Source organism: Larus michahellis, chromosome W (assembly GCF_964199755.1).
Source record: "Larus michahellis chromosome W, bLarMic1.1, whole genome shotgun sequence".
In the NCBI taxonomy this organism is placed as follows: Eukaryota; Metazoa; Chordata; class Aves; order Charadriiformes; family Laridae; genus Larus; species Larus michahellis.
Genome location: NC_133929.1, coordinates 26,715,449 through 26,735,448, shown reverse-complemented (window position 1 = coordinate 26,735,448; position 20,000 = coordinate 26,715,449). Strand labels below are relative to the sequence as shown.

The following is a 20,000-nucleotide window of genomic DNA, read 5'->3' as shown; positions in this document are numbered from 1 at the left end:
AGAAAGGAAAACAATTTGAATTGCAGTATGCAACAAACAACTGTTTTGCTCTTAACCGAACCTCCTATGATGTACTCTAAGCTTTCAGAATTTCAAAAAGCATTTTGGAGTCTTTGGAGCTGTTGGTTCTTTCTTGCTTCTTCTAGTTTTAGTCTAATCCTGATCATGCTTGATAATTGAACAGCAAAAGTAATTTTCTGAGAGTTTCATTTAAGTGTTGATATTCTATAATAATGCACTGCATTGTATATATAATATATGATTGAGACTGTCACAAAAAAAAGCGATAGTGATGTAATGAATACATAGCATGAGATGTGAAGGCCAAGAAGAAAAAAATCCATGGAAGTTGCCTGTCTGCAGTTTGTAAGTTATAACAGAAAAACCAATCAGTGGCTGACGTTGGATGTTGTGATGCTGATAATGCATAAGAAATAAACATGACCTTAACATGTACAAAATTGCGATGAAGTAATGTAAATGTGTGGTCCAGGCACATTCCTGTTTTGGAATATGGTCAGCTGCTGTGAAATGCATAATATCAACATGTACTTTTTTATATTACAGTTATCTCCACGGTCCCATGTCTGCCAGAAAAACTTGAATGGAGAATGTTTCTTCCTCCATGGCATGGAAATATTTGTGGAGGTGTTCCGGTAATTCCTAGGTACCTGGGTTTGTTCCCTGTATTTACTTCCAATTTGATCATATGAAAGCAATCCCATTATATCATAAATCTAATTAGATATGTTGTTTTAACATGTGCGACACTACACAACCCAGTAGTGAAATATGAAATGGGAGGTTTTGTTCCCTCCTGCTTTCCTCTTGCAGGTTGCAGCAGCAGTGTTTCTGTTGTTGTGACTGTAATTAAAGCAGAATGTAGAATCCTTTAAGTTTTTCACACTTTCCATCTTCCTGGGTTAGGAAGAAGAAGTAGGCTTTCTGTACATGATTCTAAATGGCTACTTATCTTTCCTTTGAACGATTCTGCATTGTGTGTCTCTTTTATACCGCTACATATAAATTAGAAATTATTTTATTACCAACTGATGTAATGTCAACTTTTTCCCTTGTTGAACAATGCTTTTTGATAGTTACAGACCTTGGGCAGAAGAACAAGCTAACAGTTAGGCTGCAGGTGTTCTTCAGTGACTAAAGATTAGCAGAAAAGCCAAATGTTTGTTGGCCTGTATACTTCCTCTCTGAACAGAAAATGGTAACTCATCCAGCATGTCACATTTTCCGTAGAGGAAACTAGTTATAGGTACAGGAAGACTGTGTCAATAAAAAAGGTACAGCTAAGCATTTCATGACTGGTTTTAGTCTCTAAATATTGTGGAAAGACTAAAACATTTATATATGTGTGTGTGTTTGATATGTGCATATATATAATAAACAGTTAGTGCTGTCTAGCAAAAACTCCAACCAAAAAACTTTAAAAAATTGATCCAAAAGTCCAGACCAAATTTACTGACTTTTATGACAAATCTCACTATAAAAGAGATTGCTGTAAAACTTTAAAACTCAGAATTTATTTATATCTACTCAGGTTCAAATATTGGTTGGTAAGACACTTCATTGTTTTGTATTATTTTCTAACATGGACTTGTCTATGAAAATCAAACTAACCCTGGAGATGTGGAGGGGATACATAACTCCTCATCTTATGGCTGACAGGATGTCTGGAAAGGTCAGTTGTTCTGGGAGAGCTCTTATCTTGCAGTCCAGTTTGCCAAAGTTGTGTCAGTATTCATTCTTTATTAGAACAGCTTAGGAAGAAGGTTCAAGATGGTTACCTGTTACACAAAAAAATGGACCAAGTTTATTTACAAATATTTTTCATGCAGACTATCAGCTCAGATCTGAAAAGCAGCCTCCTGTTTTTGTCTGCAATTTTTGGAGTGAAAATGTGCTGAGGAAGATGCGATGTCATTTATACATTTAATTATCTTGCTGCCTTGGCACATAAGATTGCAACTATATAAAAGACATCATTTTCACTCACAAACATCTGAAACTGGCACTTTCTTTTGTTCTTACCTGGAAAATGATAAGCTGATTTTCAGACGCTTTTAAAAAAGAGTATCTCCTTTCCACACAGTGTAGAACTACTTTCCCAAGCTCTATATCCCTTTCCCTGTAGCTTCCTGCCAATGGTCTGGAAAGTTCTTTGCCACAGTAATTGTGTTGTGAGTGCTATATATATATATGTCTTGCATTAGTACACATGGGTGTGAAAGAGACTTTTAAAAATACTGTAGCAGTGTCTGATTACTGGAATGTGGAAAAAAAACTTTCTATCCTAAAATGAGGCATTTCCTTCCAGCTGCCTCAACCCCTGTGGGGTATGGAAGGAGGAGAATACACGGCTAGAAATAATAACGCTTCTTTATGGATAGAACCCAGGTGCTTACATTTTAGAAACATTTTAGAAACCTGTGGTAGAAGCAGGTGTAGACCTTTTCAAATACTATGGCATTTTTCATTCCTCTTACAGAAGGGTGGGGAATATGATCAGGAGTGGATGCAATAGGTTGGGGAAATGACTACTTAGTCAATCTGTGAGTCATCTCATCGCATGATCCCCATCACATGTATTGCACTGTTCCCCTTAGCAGTTTGGGGAGCCGTAGTGTCCCTTGGTCTTTTTGAATTCCCCCTTCAGTCACCCTCCTCCCTATCTGAAGACCTGTTACTGTTTCCATCACTGCCTTAGAAAGAAGCACACAAACCATTCAGAAAGCCGCTACACTTGTTGACCTCCTTCTGCTTATATATAGGCCATGATATTTGACCTGGATATGTTTGGAAAAGGCACTCTAATTCAGTGATCATTGCAAACCTGTCAATCTTCCATATTCAAAATGTAAAATGAGAGCATTTTAAAAAAATGTAATTCTCCTGCTGCGATCAGTCTGTTTTCACAATTTAGCTAGATGGCCATGTCATTTCTATGGCATCCATAACCTGTAACTTTCAAAATACACTCAGATGAGCATTGCTGTTTAAAGCCTCTGAATAACTGGCACATTGTGTCCTGATGTACTGGTTTTGGATGGCGTAGAGTTAAATTTCTTCATAGTAGCTTGTATGGGACTATGTTTTGGATTTGTGATGGGAAGAGAGTTGATAATACAGGGATGTAGGTGAGAGGGTACTGGTAAACATTTGGTATAGCTGCCTTGAGTACAGAGAATATTAAGCAGCTGTTTTGCTTGCATGGTCTCTCACAGGACATTCTGTGGTGGGGTTGCTGCAGGTTAAAGAACAGGAGGTGCCAATTGCTACCACAACATTGCATCAATTGAGACTCCCTGGTTCCCATTCATAAGCAGATCCAGTGACTGGAGAGTCAAGGAGTGATCAGTAAGACTCGTTCACCCTTTAATAGTCCCATATGGCCAGTGCAAAAATTTAACGGAGAGTGGAGGCCAACAGTGGACTATTGAGGCCTGAACGAAGTCACGCTGCTGCTGAGTGCTGCTGTACCAGACATGCTAGAGCTCCAATAGAAACTGGAGTCAAAGGCAGCCAAGTGGTATGCCACAATTGATATCACTAACATGTTTTTCTCAGTACCTTTGGCAGCAGAGTGCAGGCCACAGTTTGCTTTCATGTGGAGAGGTGTCCAGTACACCTGGAATCGACTGCCCCAGGGGTGGAGGCACAGCCCTACCATTTGTCATGGACTAATCCAAACTGCACTGGAACAAGGTGAAGCTCCAGAACACCTGTGGTATATTGATGACATCATTGATTGGGGCAACACAGCAGAAGAAGTTTTTGAGAAAGGGAGAAGAATTATCTGGATTCTTTTGAAAGATGGTTTTACCATAAAACGAAGTAAGGTCAAAGGACCTGCACAGGAGATACAGTTTTTAGGAATAAAATGGCAAGATGGGCATCATCATATCCCAGTAGATGTGACCAATAAATAACAGCTATGTCTCCACCAACTGACAAAAAAGAAACACAAGATTCACACTAATCATTGTGTGCTTGACAAGTAGAAAATCTGCGCTTATATAACATAGGCCTGTGCTGGACTCAGAGGCACCTTATCAAGCATGCCTGAGATTCCTGCCCTGCTGTCAGAGAAGATCAAAGCACAATGGAAAACTACACTTGCTTGAATCCCTGAAATACAGGCGAGAACAGCAAGTTGAGACTCTCTCACTCTCTCTCACTAGCAAGGACTGAGCTCCTCAGTGCCTGCGTTCCCGCTTGCGTGCCTCTGCCTGCGAGATTAAATTTCCTCAGTATTTCATCTGTGGGTTTGTGGTTGTTCCTGCATCCTGCCTGTGTCGGCTCACGCAAAGTTATAGTCTGATTGTAAGCCCTCTCTATCGAGTGACCCAGAAAAAGAATGACTTTGAATGGGGCCCTGAGCAGCAGCACGCCTTTGAACAAATTAAACGGGAGATTGTTCGTGCAGTAGCACTTGGGCCAGTCCAGACAGGACAAGATCTGAACAATATGCTTTACATCTCAGCAAGGGATATTGGCCCCACCTGGAGCCTCTGGCAAAAAGCACCTGGAGAGACTCAAGGTCGACCTCTAGGGTTTTGGAGCTGGGGATATAGAAGATCTGAAGCCTGTTACACCACAATTGAAAAAGAAATATTAGCAGCATATCAAGGAGTTCAAGTTGCTTCAGAAGTAGTTGGTACAGAAGCACAGCTCCTCTTGGCAGCTCGACTGCCAGTGCTGGGTTGGATGTTCAAAGAAAGGGTCCCTGCCACACATCATGCAACTGATGCAATGTGGAGCAAGTGGATTGCACTGATCACACAGCGAACTCGAATGGGAAACCCCAGTTGCCCAGGAATTCTGGAAGTGATCATGGACTGGCCAGAAGGCAAGGATTTCGCAACTCGATTGCCTGTTCTTGGCTGGATGTTCAAAGGGAGGGATGCCTACACATCATGCAACTTATACTACATGGAGTAAATGGGTCGCACTGATAAGTGAAGGGGCCCCTCTGTATAATAAATTACCAGAAAATGAAAAGCAATATGCCCTGTTTACAGATGAATCCTGTTGTACTGTGGGAAAACATTGAAGGTGGAAAGCTGCTGTGTGGAGCCCTACATGACAAGTTGCAGAAACTACTGAAGGAGAAGGTGAATTGAGCCAGTTTGTGGAAGTGAAAGCCATCCACCTGGCTTTAGATATTGCTGAATGAGAAAAATGGCCATTACTTTATCTCTATACTGACTCCTGGATGGTGGTTAATGCCTTATGGGGTGGCTACAGCAATGGAAGCAGATCAACTGCTGAATTATAGCAAGATATTTCTCTTCGGGTAGAGAACTTTGTTGTAAAAATACATCATGTAGATGCTCACATACGCGAGTTGTGCCACTGAAGAATATGGAAACAACCAGCAGGTGGACCGGTCTGCTAGAATTGAAGTGTTTCTGGTGGATCTGGACTAGGAACATAAGGGTGAACTATTTATAGCTCTATTGGCCCGTGACACATCAGGACATCTAGGAAGGGATGCAACATGCAAATGGTCTTGTGATCAAGGGGTGGACTTGACTATTGATGCCATTGCACAGGTTATCCATGAATGTAAAGCGTGCACCATAATCAAACAGACCAAGTGGCTAATGCCTTTTTGATATGGAGGACGATGGCTGAAATATCAATATGGGGAAGCCTGGTAGATTGATTATATCACACTGCTGCGAACCAGATGTGACAAGCACCATGTGCTTACAATGGTGGAAGTGACTACTGGATGGCTGGAAACATACCCGTTATCCATGCCACTGCCGGGAATACTATCTTGGGCCTTGAAAAGCAACATGGCATCCCTGAAAGAATTTAATCAGATAACAAGACCCATTTACGAAACAACCTCATAAACACCTAAATAAGCCAAGCAGCTGAAGCCTCTCTGGCATGGAAGACGGTGGCTGAAATATCAATATGAGGAAGCCTGCCAGACTGATTATATCACACTGCCAGCAAGCAAGTTTTATGGCAACATGGTACACCTGAAAGAATTGAGTCAGATAATGGTACTCATTTCTGAAACAACCTCAGAGACACCTGGGCCAAGGAGCATGGCACTGACTGGGTGTATCACATCCCCTATCATGCACCAGCCTCTGGGAAAATTGAACGATACAATGGACTGTTAAAAGCAATGGGTGCTTGGACATTCAAGCATTGGTATACACATTTAGCAGAAGCAACTTGGCTAGTTAACACTAGAGGATTGTGGAATAATTACTAAATTGACTAAAAATACAAAAGTACAGCATTGTTCACACATTAAAGTAAAGTGAAAAAGCAAGAGGCTTCTTAGGTAGAAAATAGCCGCAGCTGGCATGAAGGACACAACACCTGTGGTTCCCTGATAAGGATGCTTGTGAAGCTACATGAGGTATGGGACGGGATGCAATTATTCCGCGTCTTTACCTTATGATGTATAGCGGATACGGGAATGGGATGATACCATGAAACAGATAAGCTGCCAATTAGCTGCCCGCTAGATGCTCAGAGCCAACATTTTGTCAAATTTTGATGAAATGCTGTCCTTTGTGTGAACTTTGCTCATTATAATGTCATTATAATACCAAAACACACCTCCATCCCGAAGGCTACCCACCTCCAAGGTGCGACCACTCCTTCTTGAGTCTGCGCCCTGAATTTCTCATAAACTATACCTTTAATTGTGAAGCGAGAGAAATTTACACCAATCATGATAAAAGTATGTATGACTAAAGTCACTCAAACTCCACCTTGAAAATAACAAATAGTATAAAAATAGCCCGAGAGAGGGGGATACCCAGGGAAGACACCATCACAAAGAATTACATCACTGACTTCTGGGATCATTCGACGGGCTGAGCCTCTCTTCCTCCCCATAGGGACGCCTTTGGGTAAGACTTAGATTATACCGAGTGCTTCCTCGGGAAACTTAGAAATTTCTCTAGAGACTCTCTTTTCTACATTTATAGCCAGGCTGTATCTTTATAACTTTGTCGCACGTTTTGTATATGTAGGAATACTTTCATTTGCACGTGCTTTGCAGACAGTGTATTTATCACCGGCAATCCTAAGAACCTATATATCTGTTGTTTAAATAAACTGCACTGTTTAAATAGCTAGTCGTTTCGGTTTCTCACTGAACACGACAAAAGACTCGAGTGTCCCATGAAGCCCTGCAACTGTAAACTGGAAGCAGCCCTCAAATATAATACAATTTCAAAAGAAAAAAAGACCACCCAAGGTGGTTTATTCCAAGTCCATTGTATGCAACAATGAATCCTGAGATTAATGCTTATCACCCTTCCTATCCATGGAGGCTGATTTTCTATTTCTTTACTGGTGCACGTACATGTGTGTGAATTCAAGTTTATCCTGCAGTTGCGAGCGTGCATCTGTCTGTTGGACCTGAAAATTGAAGAACATGCAAATAAGAGAGGAAAGACACAGAAAATACTGTGATGAAAAACATTTCACAGTATCACAGAGGAGATAAATTTAAAATTCTTAGGAAGTACAGTATAACTGGTTATAATGCCTCATTACTCTTACTCTGAAGACCTTAAAGGTTAATGTATTGGGTCTGGCTGAGATGGAGTTAATTTTCCCCCTAGCAGCCCTCATAGTGCTGAGCTTTGTATTGGTAGCTAGAAAGGTGCTGATTACACACCAGTGTTTTAGCTACTGCTGAGCAGTGCTCACACAGCATCAAGGTTGTCTCTCCAACATTCCACCCCTCACCAGTAGGCTGGGGGTGGGCAAGAGATTGGGAGGGGACATAGCCAGGACAGCTGACCCCAGCTGACCAAAGGGCTATTCCATACCATATGACATCTGCTCAGCAATAAAAGCTAAGAGAAAGGAGGAGGGGGGGGGGGCATTCGTTACTTACGACATTCGTCTTCCGGAGCAAACACTATGCGAACTGAAGCCCTGCTTCTCAGGAAGTGGCTGGACATTTCCTGCTGATGGGAAGTAGAGAATAAATCTTTTGTTTTCCTTTGCTTCCATGTGCAGCCTTTGCTTTTGCTTTATTAAACTACCTTTTCCTTGACCCACAAGTTATTTTTTCCATCTTCTTTTCTTCCTGTCCTGTGTTGCTGAGGAGGGGAGAGATAGAGTGGCTTGGTGGGCACCTGGCGTCCAGCCAAGGTCAACCCACCACAGCTGATGAGTCCTCTAGTCCTGCCTGGTTGCATGTATATTTGTTTAGTTATGGATTTCAATTTGGTTGTTACAGCAGGCGCACCAAAAGCTATCTGGTCTCTAAAGCTATCGTGGCATGGATATAAACAGACAGAAATCCTCACTGTAGAGTTGTCACTTACTCAGGAGACAGAAAACGTGGGAGCAGGAACAGAGAAATGGATTTCTTTTCTTCTCCACTAGATTCATACAAATGAGCAAATCTCCACAGGAAACTTCAAGTTCTCTTTTTTTTTAGGTCAGCTAATTTCATTATTTGCCCCATTGGAGGTTCAGAAATGGAAAAGCGTAGGGGGTCCCACCTGCAGGGAGGAGCGGACAGGACAGGTGACCCAAAATTGACCAGCAGGGGTATTCCATCCCATCTGCCCCATGCTCAGTATAAAAACTGAGGGATCAAAGGGTCAGCCTTTTTTCTTCAATGGCCAACGTCCGAGGAGGACCCTGTCTGTTCATCTGCCTTTGATCCCGATCCATGGGTTCCTAACTCCAGTCTGGGTCTTCCCCAGTGCCTGCCAGTGATGTCATCCTGGGAGCTTAATACAGTTTTGTATATACTGTATCAATTTCATTATTTCCTTTTTATTTTATTAATAATATTTCATTAAAGTAGTTTAATTTCTTCTAAACTCGTAAATCTCTGTCTCTCTCCTCTCCTTGGAGCAAGAGGTGGGGGGAGAGCATCTGTTGCCTCGTCATTGGCCTATTTGGCAAAAGCCACGACAACATTTTAGATGCTCTAAAGAGGAATTTCTTAATGTTCACTGGTAATGAAGATTTCATAGGGCACTGAGATACTGTTGAGGGACATTATCAAACTAGGCCTGAGTTTACAGCCTTGAAGCCACCTTGAGGCACAATGTCATGGCTGTGCTTTTTCAGCCAGCTGTGCTCATTTATTAGTGGCTGGAAAGGCTCGTGGCTGCTAGAACTTATTTTACCATTCATCATGAAAAAAAATGCAGTTTACAGAAGCTATAGGGGAAGATGGAAGACACAGCTTTTATTGCTCAGTTCTATTATCCTTTTATAGAAGTTATAGGAAAGATATGTTATCTTTTTTAAAGGTTATGGAATTGGAAAAAGTCAAACCATCCATTTAAAACAGGGGCAAGAATACCAGGTATAGAGTATATCTGAAGAAGCTTGAGAACCCCAAAACTTAAACAATTTACCTTGGGAGGCTGATGGTATTTTTTCTTTCTCAACCCATTCATACATTTGCTTTACCCCCTTCTAATGGCTTGATATTTTCCCTTTTTTTCCCTTCCCCAGTCCCCTAGGGCCAGCTGTTCTTTCAGAAGCCATTTGTGTTTATAACCAGTTGCCGTTAAAACACCATAGAAACAAAAATATGGGCTTTGAACGAACTCTGTCTAGCTTCTGCAGTAAAGAGCTGGTTGAAAGTAGGCTTTTTGGAGGGGTATCTTGGCCTGATAGGGAAGAATCCTATTTAAACTGTCATATTTTCTCCATCACAACGTAGCTCCTTTTCTTTTCCTCTTTCCCCAAGTGACTCAGTACCTTTTTTTCCTTCTTCTTCACAGCTGAGTTTCATCAGCTTGACACAGCATTAAAAGCATTTGTGCTTTGACTATAGCAACAAACATCAGCAAAATTGCCACAAATGCTCCTGTGATACATTGTTATTTAATACAGCTGCACCTTTTTGGATGACAGTTACAGCTCTGATCTGAGCTGAGGATAAGCCTCCCCGTTTGCTTGTGCAGAAGCAAGATGAGGGATCAGATTTGCTCATCTGTGACCAAATCAGATTTGCTCATCTGTGAGTATGCTCATCATACTCCCACCCACATGTGTGCCCATACAAGCATCCCACCAGATGAACATAAGGCTAATGAAAACATAAAGCTGGCTGATTCCAAAACCAGCTGTGGAAAGGCTTGTCATGCCTATACCATTAGACTTGTTGTTTCAATTTGTAAAATTAGCCTCTGCTGATGGCCCTTCCTGCAGATGCCTCTCCTCCAGCCTCTCTGCAGCTCCCATGTCTCTGGGCCATCCCGCCTGTGATAGCTGTACATTCCCACCTCGGTGTCCCGGCCCTCCGTGGGACACAGGGCTCTGAAGGCGGCAAGTTTCCACCCTGCCTCCTGCCACCGGGATCTGCTCTTTGAGCCACAAATGAATTTGAGAACTTCCCTGGGAACAGAAAGGCTTTTCACCTGATCAAATGGCTGAAAAGGAAAACATAACCATATGCTGCTGTGTGAGCTCACCATGGCTGCAGCTACGCAGGGTCCCTTTGTTAAAATTTCTGTGCCCTGCCTAACCCCAGCCTGGCTACACCTGGGGGAATGGAGGGGTTTTACCCAACGGACCCTGCTCCTTGTAACCCTGCAGGGCTTGGCAGTGGCTGCTGTGGGACCCTCTGCCTAACTCATGGGCATCTCTGTCCTCCCCTCTCATGCAGTGTCATCCCGATGGGCTGCCACTGTATTGTCTCACTACTAGAAAAAAAAGTGTTGCTTGACACTGCTGTGTTGATTTTTGGTGGACTAACTGCACCTACAGAGTTCAGAGGTGATGGTATGAACCCTCTTCTCACTGTGAGAGCCAACAGGGAACATAATTTGGGGTTCTGAGTACAGAGACTTTGGTCTGGAATGGCAAGCACACTTCAAAATTCATGCCAGCTGTGGTGGGTTGATCCTGGCTGGATGCCAGGTGCCCACCTAAGCCACTATATCACTCCCCCTCCTCAGCTGGACAGGGGAGAGAAAATATAATGAAAGGCTTGTGGGTCGAGATAAGGACAGGGAGAGATCACTCACCAATTACCATCACGGGCAAAACAGACTCGACTTGAGGAAATTAATTTATTACCAGTCAAAATCAGAGTAATAAGAAATAAACCCCAAATTTTAAAACACTTTCCCCCCACCCCTCCCTTCTTCCTGGGCTTAACTTTACCCCTGAATTCTCTACCTCCTCTTCCCTCAAACGGTCAGGGGAATGGGGGCTGTGGTCAGTTCATCACATGTCCCTGCTGCTCCTTCCTCCTCAGGGGGAGAACTCACACTCTTCCCCTGCTCCAGCGTGGGGTCCCTCCCACAGGAGACAGTCCTTCATGAACTTGCCAATGTGGGTCTTTCCCATGGCTACAGTTCTTCACAGACTGATCCAGCATGGGTCCCCTCCACAGGGTGCAGTCCTTCAGAAACAGACTGCTCCAGTGTGGGACCCACAGGTCCTGCCAGCAAACCTGTTCCAGCGTGGGCTCCTCTCTCCATGGGTTCACAGGTTAGCCTGCTCCAGCATGGGCTTCCCACGGGGTTTCAGCCTCCTTCGGGCACATCCACCTGCTCTGACGTGAGGTACTTCATGGGCTGCAGGTGGATATCTGCTCCACCCTTAACCTCCATGGACTGTAGTGGGACAGCCTGCCCCACCACAGTCTTCACCACAGGTTGCAGGGGAATCTCTGCTCCGGCGCCTGGAATGCCTCCTCCCTCTCTTTCACTGACCTTGGTGTCTGCAGAATTGTTTCTCTCACATATTCACACTACTCTCTCCACTGTTGTTGTTGCCCTGCAGTTGTTTTTTTTCCCCCCCTTCTTAAATATGTTATCACAGAGGTGCTACCACTGTTGCTGATTGGCTCAGCCTTGGCCATTGGTGGGTCCATCTTGGAGCTGGCAGGTACTGGCTGTCAGACATAGGGGAAGCTTCTAACAGCTTCTCACAGTAGCCAGCCTGTAGCACCCCACCCCCCCCCACCCCCCCCCCGCTACCAAAAACTTGCCATGCAAACCCAACATACCAGCCTTTTGAAATGCCTTGATTAGTTTACAGAGGAAAAACGAAAAATAAAGCACGCTGAAATGGGAAACAGGTAGTGTCCAAAGAGGCTTAATCAGAACCTGTGAACATCCCTCCTACAGGCAGGGCTGCTGTGTGCAGCATGTGGTCTGTCTGCTAGTCTTTTGGGGTGAGAAAGAAGGTGTCAGTCCTGTTATCAGGACCACTACATACTGCAATCCCTGCTCCTGCTTTTGACAGGAGAGAAGTGTTAATGGGGAGAAATCTCACTCTGCTGGTGCTCCCAGGCAGGGAGGTGCTACTTGCTCATGCCAGCTCTGCCAGGCAGGTGGGTTGGGTTGGGTCACCTGGCATTTGAGCCCCGGTGCTTAGCTCTGCTGTGCACATGGCGTTGGCCTCATCCAGTCAGTCTTTGTAGGCTGGGTGGTGCCCAGGTAAATATTGTAACATGCTGTGATCTCAGGAGCTGCTGAGAAGCTAAAAAAAAGTCAGGAGAGGAGGAAGGTGGAGGGAAAAGGTACCCAGAGGGGACTGTGGCTGAGTCTCTGCTGGCTCAGACATGATGGCACAGCACCTTGTGTGCCTACCAGCGGTTTGATCTGATCCTGATGAGCCTCCATAGGATCCTGGCTCACCAAAGGACAAAGTCTGCATGGCTTACTAGCTTTTCAACAGGGGATCCCACAGGGCTGCTGCACACTTGAAGTCTTAGAGGAAAGGAGAAAGATTTGTAGTAGGAATAGAGGTTAACGCCATAAACACAAGCACTGAAATAACAGATTAGTCTAAATGATTGCCTGACTTCTGGCTCCTGTGCACCCAGCGCAGCTGCTGGCAAGCGTTGCAGCCCCTTTCCTTTGGATTGCAGCCATCCTTCCTTCTCCTCTGCAACCCTCTCCCACCCATTTCTCACTGCTGAGCTACCAGTTGGTGCTGTGAACAGACCTCAACTGTTACCCCACAGAGGTGACATGAAATTATGCCCAATGCTTCCCTGTCCCCAAAGCCTAAACCATTAAATATTACTGAAGGAAATCTCTTCGTACTGCCTTTCTCTCCCTCAATACGTCTCCAGCATGTGGGGATATTTTTGTCAAAGGGATGGGTTTCTCACCTGTATAAATGTTGTGGTTTTGGCCAGATTGGCCAATCAGAATGACAGATGGCCCCTTCCCCCCTCTCCCTCCAAAGATTCCAGATCTGGAGTCAGGAATGCTCGGATCGGGATCAAAAGCAGACTAACAGACTGGGTCCTCCTCGGATGTTGGTCATTGAAGAAAGAGGACTGACCCTTTGATCCCTCAGCTTTTATAGTGAGCATGATGCAGATGGGATGGAATAACCTGTTGGTCAGTTTGGGGTCACCTGTCCTGTCCACTCCTCCCTGCAGCTGTGACCCCTCTATGCTCTTCCGCATCCGACCCTCCAACGGGGCAAATAACAAAGTTAGCTGAGCTTGGTTGTTATAGCAATAAGTATAAGCAAGAACCTCTGTGCATACCATTCCTTGGTATAATCAGGTCTTATCACTCTGAGAGTGAACAGTTTCTGAACAATATGCTGTTAATTTCAGAGTTTAGTCAGTTGGAAGAGGCCCAGCTAAAAAGTAAAATTACAAATCAGAAAATTGGTTCTGTTTTACCTCAAACCAGGACAATAAACTGTATAAGAAGTGAGAGGCTACATTAAAAAATCATTTATTCCCCCCAACTTTGATCTCATGCTGGTTTTACACTAGAATAGCTATGCTTTCTCAGTGGTATTCTTGGTGCAAGGTTAATTGGTGTATATAAAGCAAGTATGATGATCCTTCACTTAAAACCACACTTGGGAACTTGCTAATCTCCCTGGAGGTTTGGCCGGGTTTCATCTTTGTGCTCCTTGTTTGCATCTGACTGTTATTTCAGACACATGCTGCAGAGCCCTCTGGACGCTGCTCAGAAAGCTGGCTTTAATAAAACCATCCGTCTAATATACACTTATTTCTAGAGAGATCTGACTTCAAATATTTATTTTCTTCCCAAGATTTTTTAAAATTTATCTTAAAAAGATTATTTAAAATCCCATTTGTGTACTTTCTAATTATCATGTGAACTGGATCTGTTGAATTTTTTTCCTTGTCCCTCCTTTTCTACTCCTGTTTTACATGGGGGGTGGTGTGGTGATGCGTGGTGCTGCTGATGATAGCCCTGCCAGTATGTTCCACCATCTGAGGGTGCCTTGGCCACACAACACTTTCCATGGCTCTACTGAGGTCAGTGATGGGCTTTCCCCTGAGCAGCTCTATAGGAAAAGGGTATAATTGTCAGGTAGGGCAGGACCTCCTTAGTGATGGTCTCAAAACTTCTTTTGTCATCTGCCTCCAAGAGACTTATGAAAGTAAGCCTTCACCTATGACTGTATCAGGACTTATTCAAGTCACCAGGTAACAAAAGTGCTACTAAAAATCCCGCTCTTGTTGATGGGCTTGGATTACGCTTTCATTTGTAGATCTGCGCCCAGAGATGCAATATGTCTGTAGTCTGTGGTGCAATTGCCAGGAGTGTTGATGACTGCTCTAGCTCCTAGGGCAGATATCAGTTGTTGTAGGGAGCTCTATGCTGTCTTGCCATAAGAAGATTTAATTCCCTCTGGATGAAAGCTTTTGTAATCTATATTTTGTCCAGTGGGCTTATTTGCTTTATCAGATGACTGTATTTAACATTCATGTTAAATTTTCATAGAAAAACATGTCAGTCCATGGTGCATGATACTTCTAATGATATGTACTAGCACTGCTGACCCAATATTCAGGAAAAGGATGCATCAAGCTTGTCTATATAATGAACCTAAGCTCCCTTTAATAATAGATAATTAAAACCTTTTTAATAAAGGGCATGTGTACAATGCACCAAGACTGGCCTAAAACATGGAGCAACCAGCTTTCCATGCAGCATTTTTTCTCACAAACTTTGGTGGCCTTCGCATGTAAGTGAAAATTTGGTCATTTATTTTTGAATAAAATATAATGTGAATGATACACTGGAGTTCAGTGTTCCTAAGGTCTTTTCATTTGATAAAAAAAAAAATAATTTTGTGCTATGCTCATTGGTTTTTGTTATTTTAAGGGTCTGGGAAATGGTAAGTCTTGAAGACTGTTTCTGTAGAAATCAAGAAAGAAGACTTGGGAAGAGGGGAAGGCTAGCAGACAAGTAATCATAGATTCATAGAATCATAGAATGGTTTGGGTTGGAAGGGACCTTAAAGATCATCTAGTTCCAACCCCCCTGCCACGGGCAGGGACACCTACCACTAGACCAGATTGCTCAAAGCCCCATCCAACCTGGCCTTGAACACTTCCAGGGAAGGGGCATCCACAACTTCCCTGCGTAACCTGTTCCACTGCCTCATCACCCTCACAATAAAGAATTTCTTCCTAATATCTAATCTCAATCTACCCTGTTCCAGTTTAAAACTGTTACCCCTCGTCCTATCATTACACTCCCTGATAAAGAGTCCCTCCCCATCTCTCCTGTACTCCTCCTTTAGGTACTGGAAGGCTGCTATAAGGTCTCCCCGGAGCTTTACCTTCTCCAGGCTGGACAGTCTCTCCTTGCAGGGCATAGAATCATAGAATGTGTTGGGTTGGAAGGGACCTTTAAAGGTCATCTAGTCCAACCCCCCTGCAGTAAGCAGGGACAACTTTAACTAGATCATATTGCTCAGAGCCTCAGCAAGCCTGGCCTTGAATGTCTCCAGGGATGGGGCCTCCACCACCTCTCTGGGCAACCTCTTCCAGTGCCTCACCACCCTCATGGTAAAGAACTTCTTCCTAATGTCTAATCTAAACCTACCCTGCTCTAGTTTAAAACCACTGCCCCTCGTCCTATCGCTACGTGCCCTTGCAAACAGCCCCTCCCCAGCTTTCTTATAGGCCTCCTTCAGGTACTGGAAGGCCGCTATAAGGTCTCCCTGGAGCCTTCTCTTCTCCAGGCTGAACAACCCCAACTCTCTCAGCCTGTCCTCATAGGAGAGGTGCTCCAGCCCTCTGATCATTTTCGTGGCCCTCCTCTGGACCCGCTCCAACAGGTCCATGTCCTTCTTGTGCTGAGGGCTCCAGCGCCGGACACAGTACTCCAGGTGGGGTCTCACCAGAGCAGAGCAGAGCAGAGAGGGAGAATCACCTCTCTCGACCTGCTTGCCACAGTTCTTTTGATGCAGCTCAAGATATGTGGTTGGCTTTCTGGGCTGGAAGCGCACGTTGGCGGCTCATGTCCAGATTTTCATCCATCAGTACCCCCAAGTCCTTTTCTGCAGGGCTGCTCTCCATCACGTCATCCCCCAGCCTGTATTGATAATGAGGATTGTCCTGACCCAAGTGCAGGACCTTGCACTTGGCCTTGTTGAACTTCATGAGGTCTGCACGGGCCCACCTCTCTAGCTCATCCAGGTCCCTCTGGATGACATCCCATCCCTCTGGCACATCGACCACACCACTCAGCTTGGTGTCATCTGCAAACTTGCTGAGGGTGCACTTGATCCCCCTATATCATTGATGAAGATATTGAACAGCACCGGTGCCAGTACGGATGCCTGAGGGACACCACTCATCACCCCTCTCCATCCAGACATCGAGCCATTGACCACTACCCTCTGGATGCAACCATCCAGCCGGTTCCTCACCCACCGAACAGTCCACCCATCAAATCCGTATCTCTCCAACTTAGAGAGAAGGGTGTTGTGGGGGACCATGTCAAAGGCCTTGCAGAAGTCCAGATAGACGACATCCGTTGCTCTCCCCTTGTCCACTGATGCAGTCACTCCATTGTAGAAAGCCACTAGGCTGGTCAGGCAGGACTTGCCCCTGGTGAAGCCATGCTGGCTGTCTTGAATCACCTCCCTGTCCTCCGTGTGCCTTAGCATAGCTTCTTGGAGGATCTGTTCCATGATCTTCCCAGGCACAGAGGTGAGGCTGACATGTCAGTAGTTCCCAGGGTCCTCCTTTCTCCCCTTTTTAAAAATGGGTGCAACGTTTCCCTTTTTCCAGTCACCAGGGACTTTACCTCACTGCCATGACTTTTCAAATATCATGGAGAGTGGCTTGGCAACTACATTAGGCCATTCCCTCAGGACTCTGGGATGCATCTCATCAGATCCCATGGACTTGTGTATGTTCAGGTTCCTCAGGTGGTCATGAACCTGATCTTCTCTTACAGTGGGAGGGACTTTGCTCCCCCAGTCCCCATCTTGCGGTCCTTCAACTCGGGAGGCGTGAGGAGAGAGGCTGTCAGTGAAGACCGAGGCAAAAAAGTTGCTGAGAACCTCGCCTTCTCCTCATCTGTTGTTACTAGTTTGCCATTCTTGGTCATCAGGGAGGGTACGCTTTCTTTAACCTTCCTTTTTGTGGTTGACATACCAGGGTAGAAGCCCTTCTTGCTATTCTTAGCATCCCTTGCCAAGTTCAGCTCCTGGGCTTGTGCCCTGGAGCATGTGCCCTGAGCATCCCGTTGGCCCTCCACTGGGCTTGCTCCTGTTTGGCAAAGTCTCCCTGTGCTGAATGGTATGGACAGGCTGACTGAGGCTGCGCTGACACATGTGCTGCCATGTGCCTTTGGGGCAGGTGATGAGTTAACACCTGAGATACCATTATGTGGACATTAGGAAAAATAGTTCTGGAATCATATTCCCTACTTTTACCAAAATATGGAATTACACATCTACTGGCTTATTTTTACTACATTACAGTGATTAATGGAACTGTTTCCATGTAGTCAAGAGAAAACATGAGTGCTTCCTTCTTGAGCCAGGGGATCTCCTGGTCCATCTCCTCCCAAAGTCAGTGGCCTGCTCAGATCTGCTTGTACAGTTATGGTACCTCTCCAAACTCCAGCACACATCAGATGCTCCAGGCTCCTGCTGTGTAAGAATTTTTTTTTTCCCTAGTGAGATCTGAAGTCCGGCTTCAGTTACAGAACTGAAAACAGGCAAAATAAAATGTAAACTGCAATTTTTATCTAAGCCTAGACATTAAATATCTTCCCACTTCCTCAGTTTCTCCTCAGAGATGCCTTGGAGGTGTCCCAGCTCCTGCAGTCAGGGTCCGGGCTTGCCCACCGTGGCGCCCCTTTTCTGCCTTCAGGGCAGACCCAGACAGCAGTCACTGGGGATAGAAGAGGAGTGTCTCCTCCACCTCCTCCTTTCCTTCCCTTGGCTTCCAGCTGCTGCTGAAGCACACCCAAGGAGCCAGTGGCCTATCTGCACAGTCATCATCACGGTGATTATCATTCAAAGGGCTTCCTGGTTTCTTCTGTGCTGCTCATCTGGTCTCAGTTTCCTCCCAGGAAGTCTCAGTGTGCAGCCCCAGCTTCTCCTCCCTGCCCAGATGAGGCATCTGGTGAGGTTTGTCGATGTTGGGGTGTCTGTGTCCACCTTAATGGCACAGACGACAGGCTGTGCATTAGGGTGCCTAATTTATCTGCATCTCTACACCCACCTACGCGGTTTCAATGATTTTTCTGTCACATAAACCTGCAGGCTTTAAAAATGAGTAAATGTGATCTTTCAGAAAGATTTTCAGTTATTACTTTTTGGGCTTTTAGCCATGGTCACATTACTGTGTCCAGTTCTAGGCTCCCCGGTTCAAGAGGGACAGGGAACTGCTGGAGAGGGTGCAGCAAAGGGCTACCAAGATGATGAGGGGACTGGAACACCTCTCTTATGAGGAAAGGCTGAGGGATTTGGGTCTCTTCAGTCTGGAAAAAAGACGACTGGGGGGGATCTTATCAATGCTTATAAATACTTAAAGGGTGGGTGTCAGGAGGATGGGGCCAGGCTCTTTTCAGTGGTGCCCAGTGACAGGACAAGAGGTAATGGGCACAAACTTGAGCATTGGCTCAAACTTGTGCATTTTTTGTGGTTAGGAAATCCCTTCCTATTCCCTTAAAGTCATTGCCAAATCGTGAAATAGTTGTATTTGTGGAGACTTGAAATGTCCAATTTCAGTCTAATAAGCAAATCCAGACTTTTCACCAATGTGCCTAAAACAACATGCTTCATTTTAGGGAGCGTAACAAAAGTAAACAGCTTTAGAAAATTAAATTGTTCCTTTGCTCAAAAATTTTGTTGTAGGGGACATGGCAGGAGGTCACGGGACAGATAATGAATGACATATTGCTCTTTAATAGTGCCTTTAGCAAATTTTACAGGAAAAGGATCAGATTTGCAGTGGGTCAGAGCAGAACTGTGACCAGAACTCTAGTTTTCTCCTCTCCCTGTGACAGTCTCTCTCGCTTCCTTCACCTAACTTTTTATATTGTATTTGTAAGTATAAAAGTTTTTTGGTAAAAGTTTTTGTAAGCATGAGTATCTAACTTTTATATTGTATTTGGACCTTCAAGGTTAAACATGGCACAGAAACATTAAGAAAGAGTAGGTATGGACAGATCCCCATGTAGCTGGCTTTCATTGTCTTTCAGCAGCTGTCTTGTTTTAAGATGAATTTGAAACCATTATAAAACCCAGTCATTGTCATTTAGCTTTGCTCCACTTCATACTTGTATCGACTAGATAAATGTGGCAACACAGCAAAAGGGAGTCACGCTCCATGCCAATATTAAGAGAAGAGAATGGACAAAAATATCCCTAACTGATTCACATAACTTAGGCCCCTAAAATTGGACTAGAGCTCTTAAGAGGGCAAGCATTTTCCAAAATATAAAATACGTTTTTGTTTTAGCAATACTTGAAGTGTTGTGAAAGTACTTTTTCTCATGGCATTTTGGCCTTTCTACTTCTATCAGCAACCAAAATAGAAGTGCAGAGACAAGAAAACTGATCGCTCAAATGAATTCAGTAGCATGTGGAAAATATACTGCTTTATAGCTGTTCTGCAGAAGAAGAAAGGAGCAGAGAAGATAAACTGTGATTAGAGGAAAAGATATTTGTAGGTGAATGCCCTGTCTTGCAGACCAGCATAGCTCTTCCCACTGCTTCACTGTACAGGCAGCAAACTCCAGCCTCCTGGGGAC

General features: G+C 44.5%; 1 long non-coding RNA gene across 1 annotated transcript; it reads right to left on the bottom strand.

The window, feature by feature from the left end:
- Positions 1-1,513: 1,513 nt before the first annotated feature.
- On the bottom strand, positions 1,514-15,893 carry LOC141735515 (uncharacterized). The gene is made up of 3 exons (XR_012584764.1): positions 7,898-15,893; positions 7,358-7,413; positions 1,514-1,799 (listed from the first exon to the last, which is right to left on the bottom strand). It is a non-coding gene; the product is annotated as an uncharacterized LOC141735515 (long non-coding RNA).
- Positions 15,894-20,000: the final 4,107 nt, after the last annotated feature.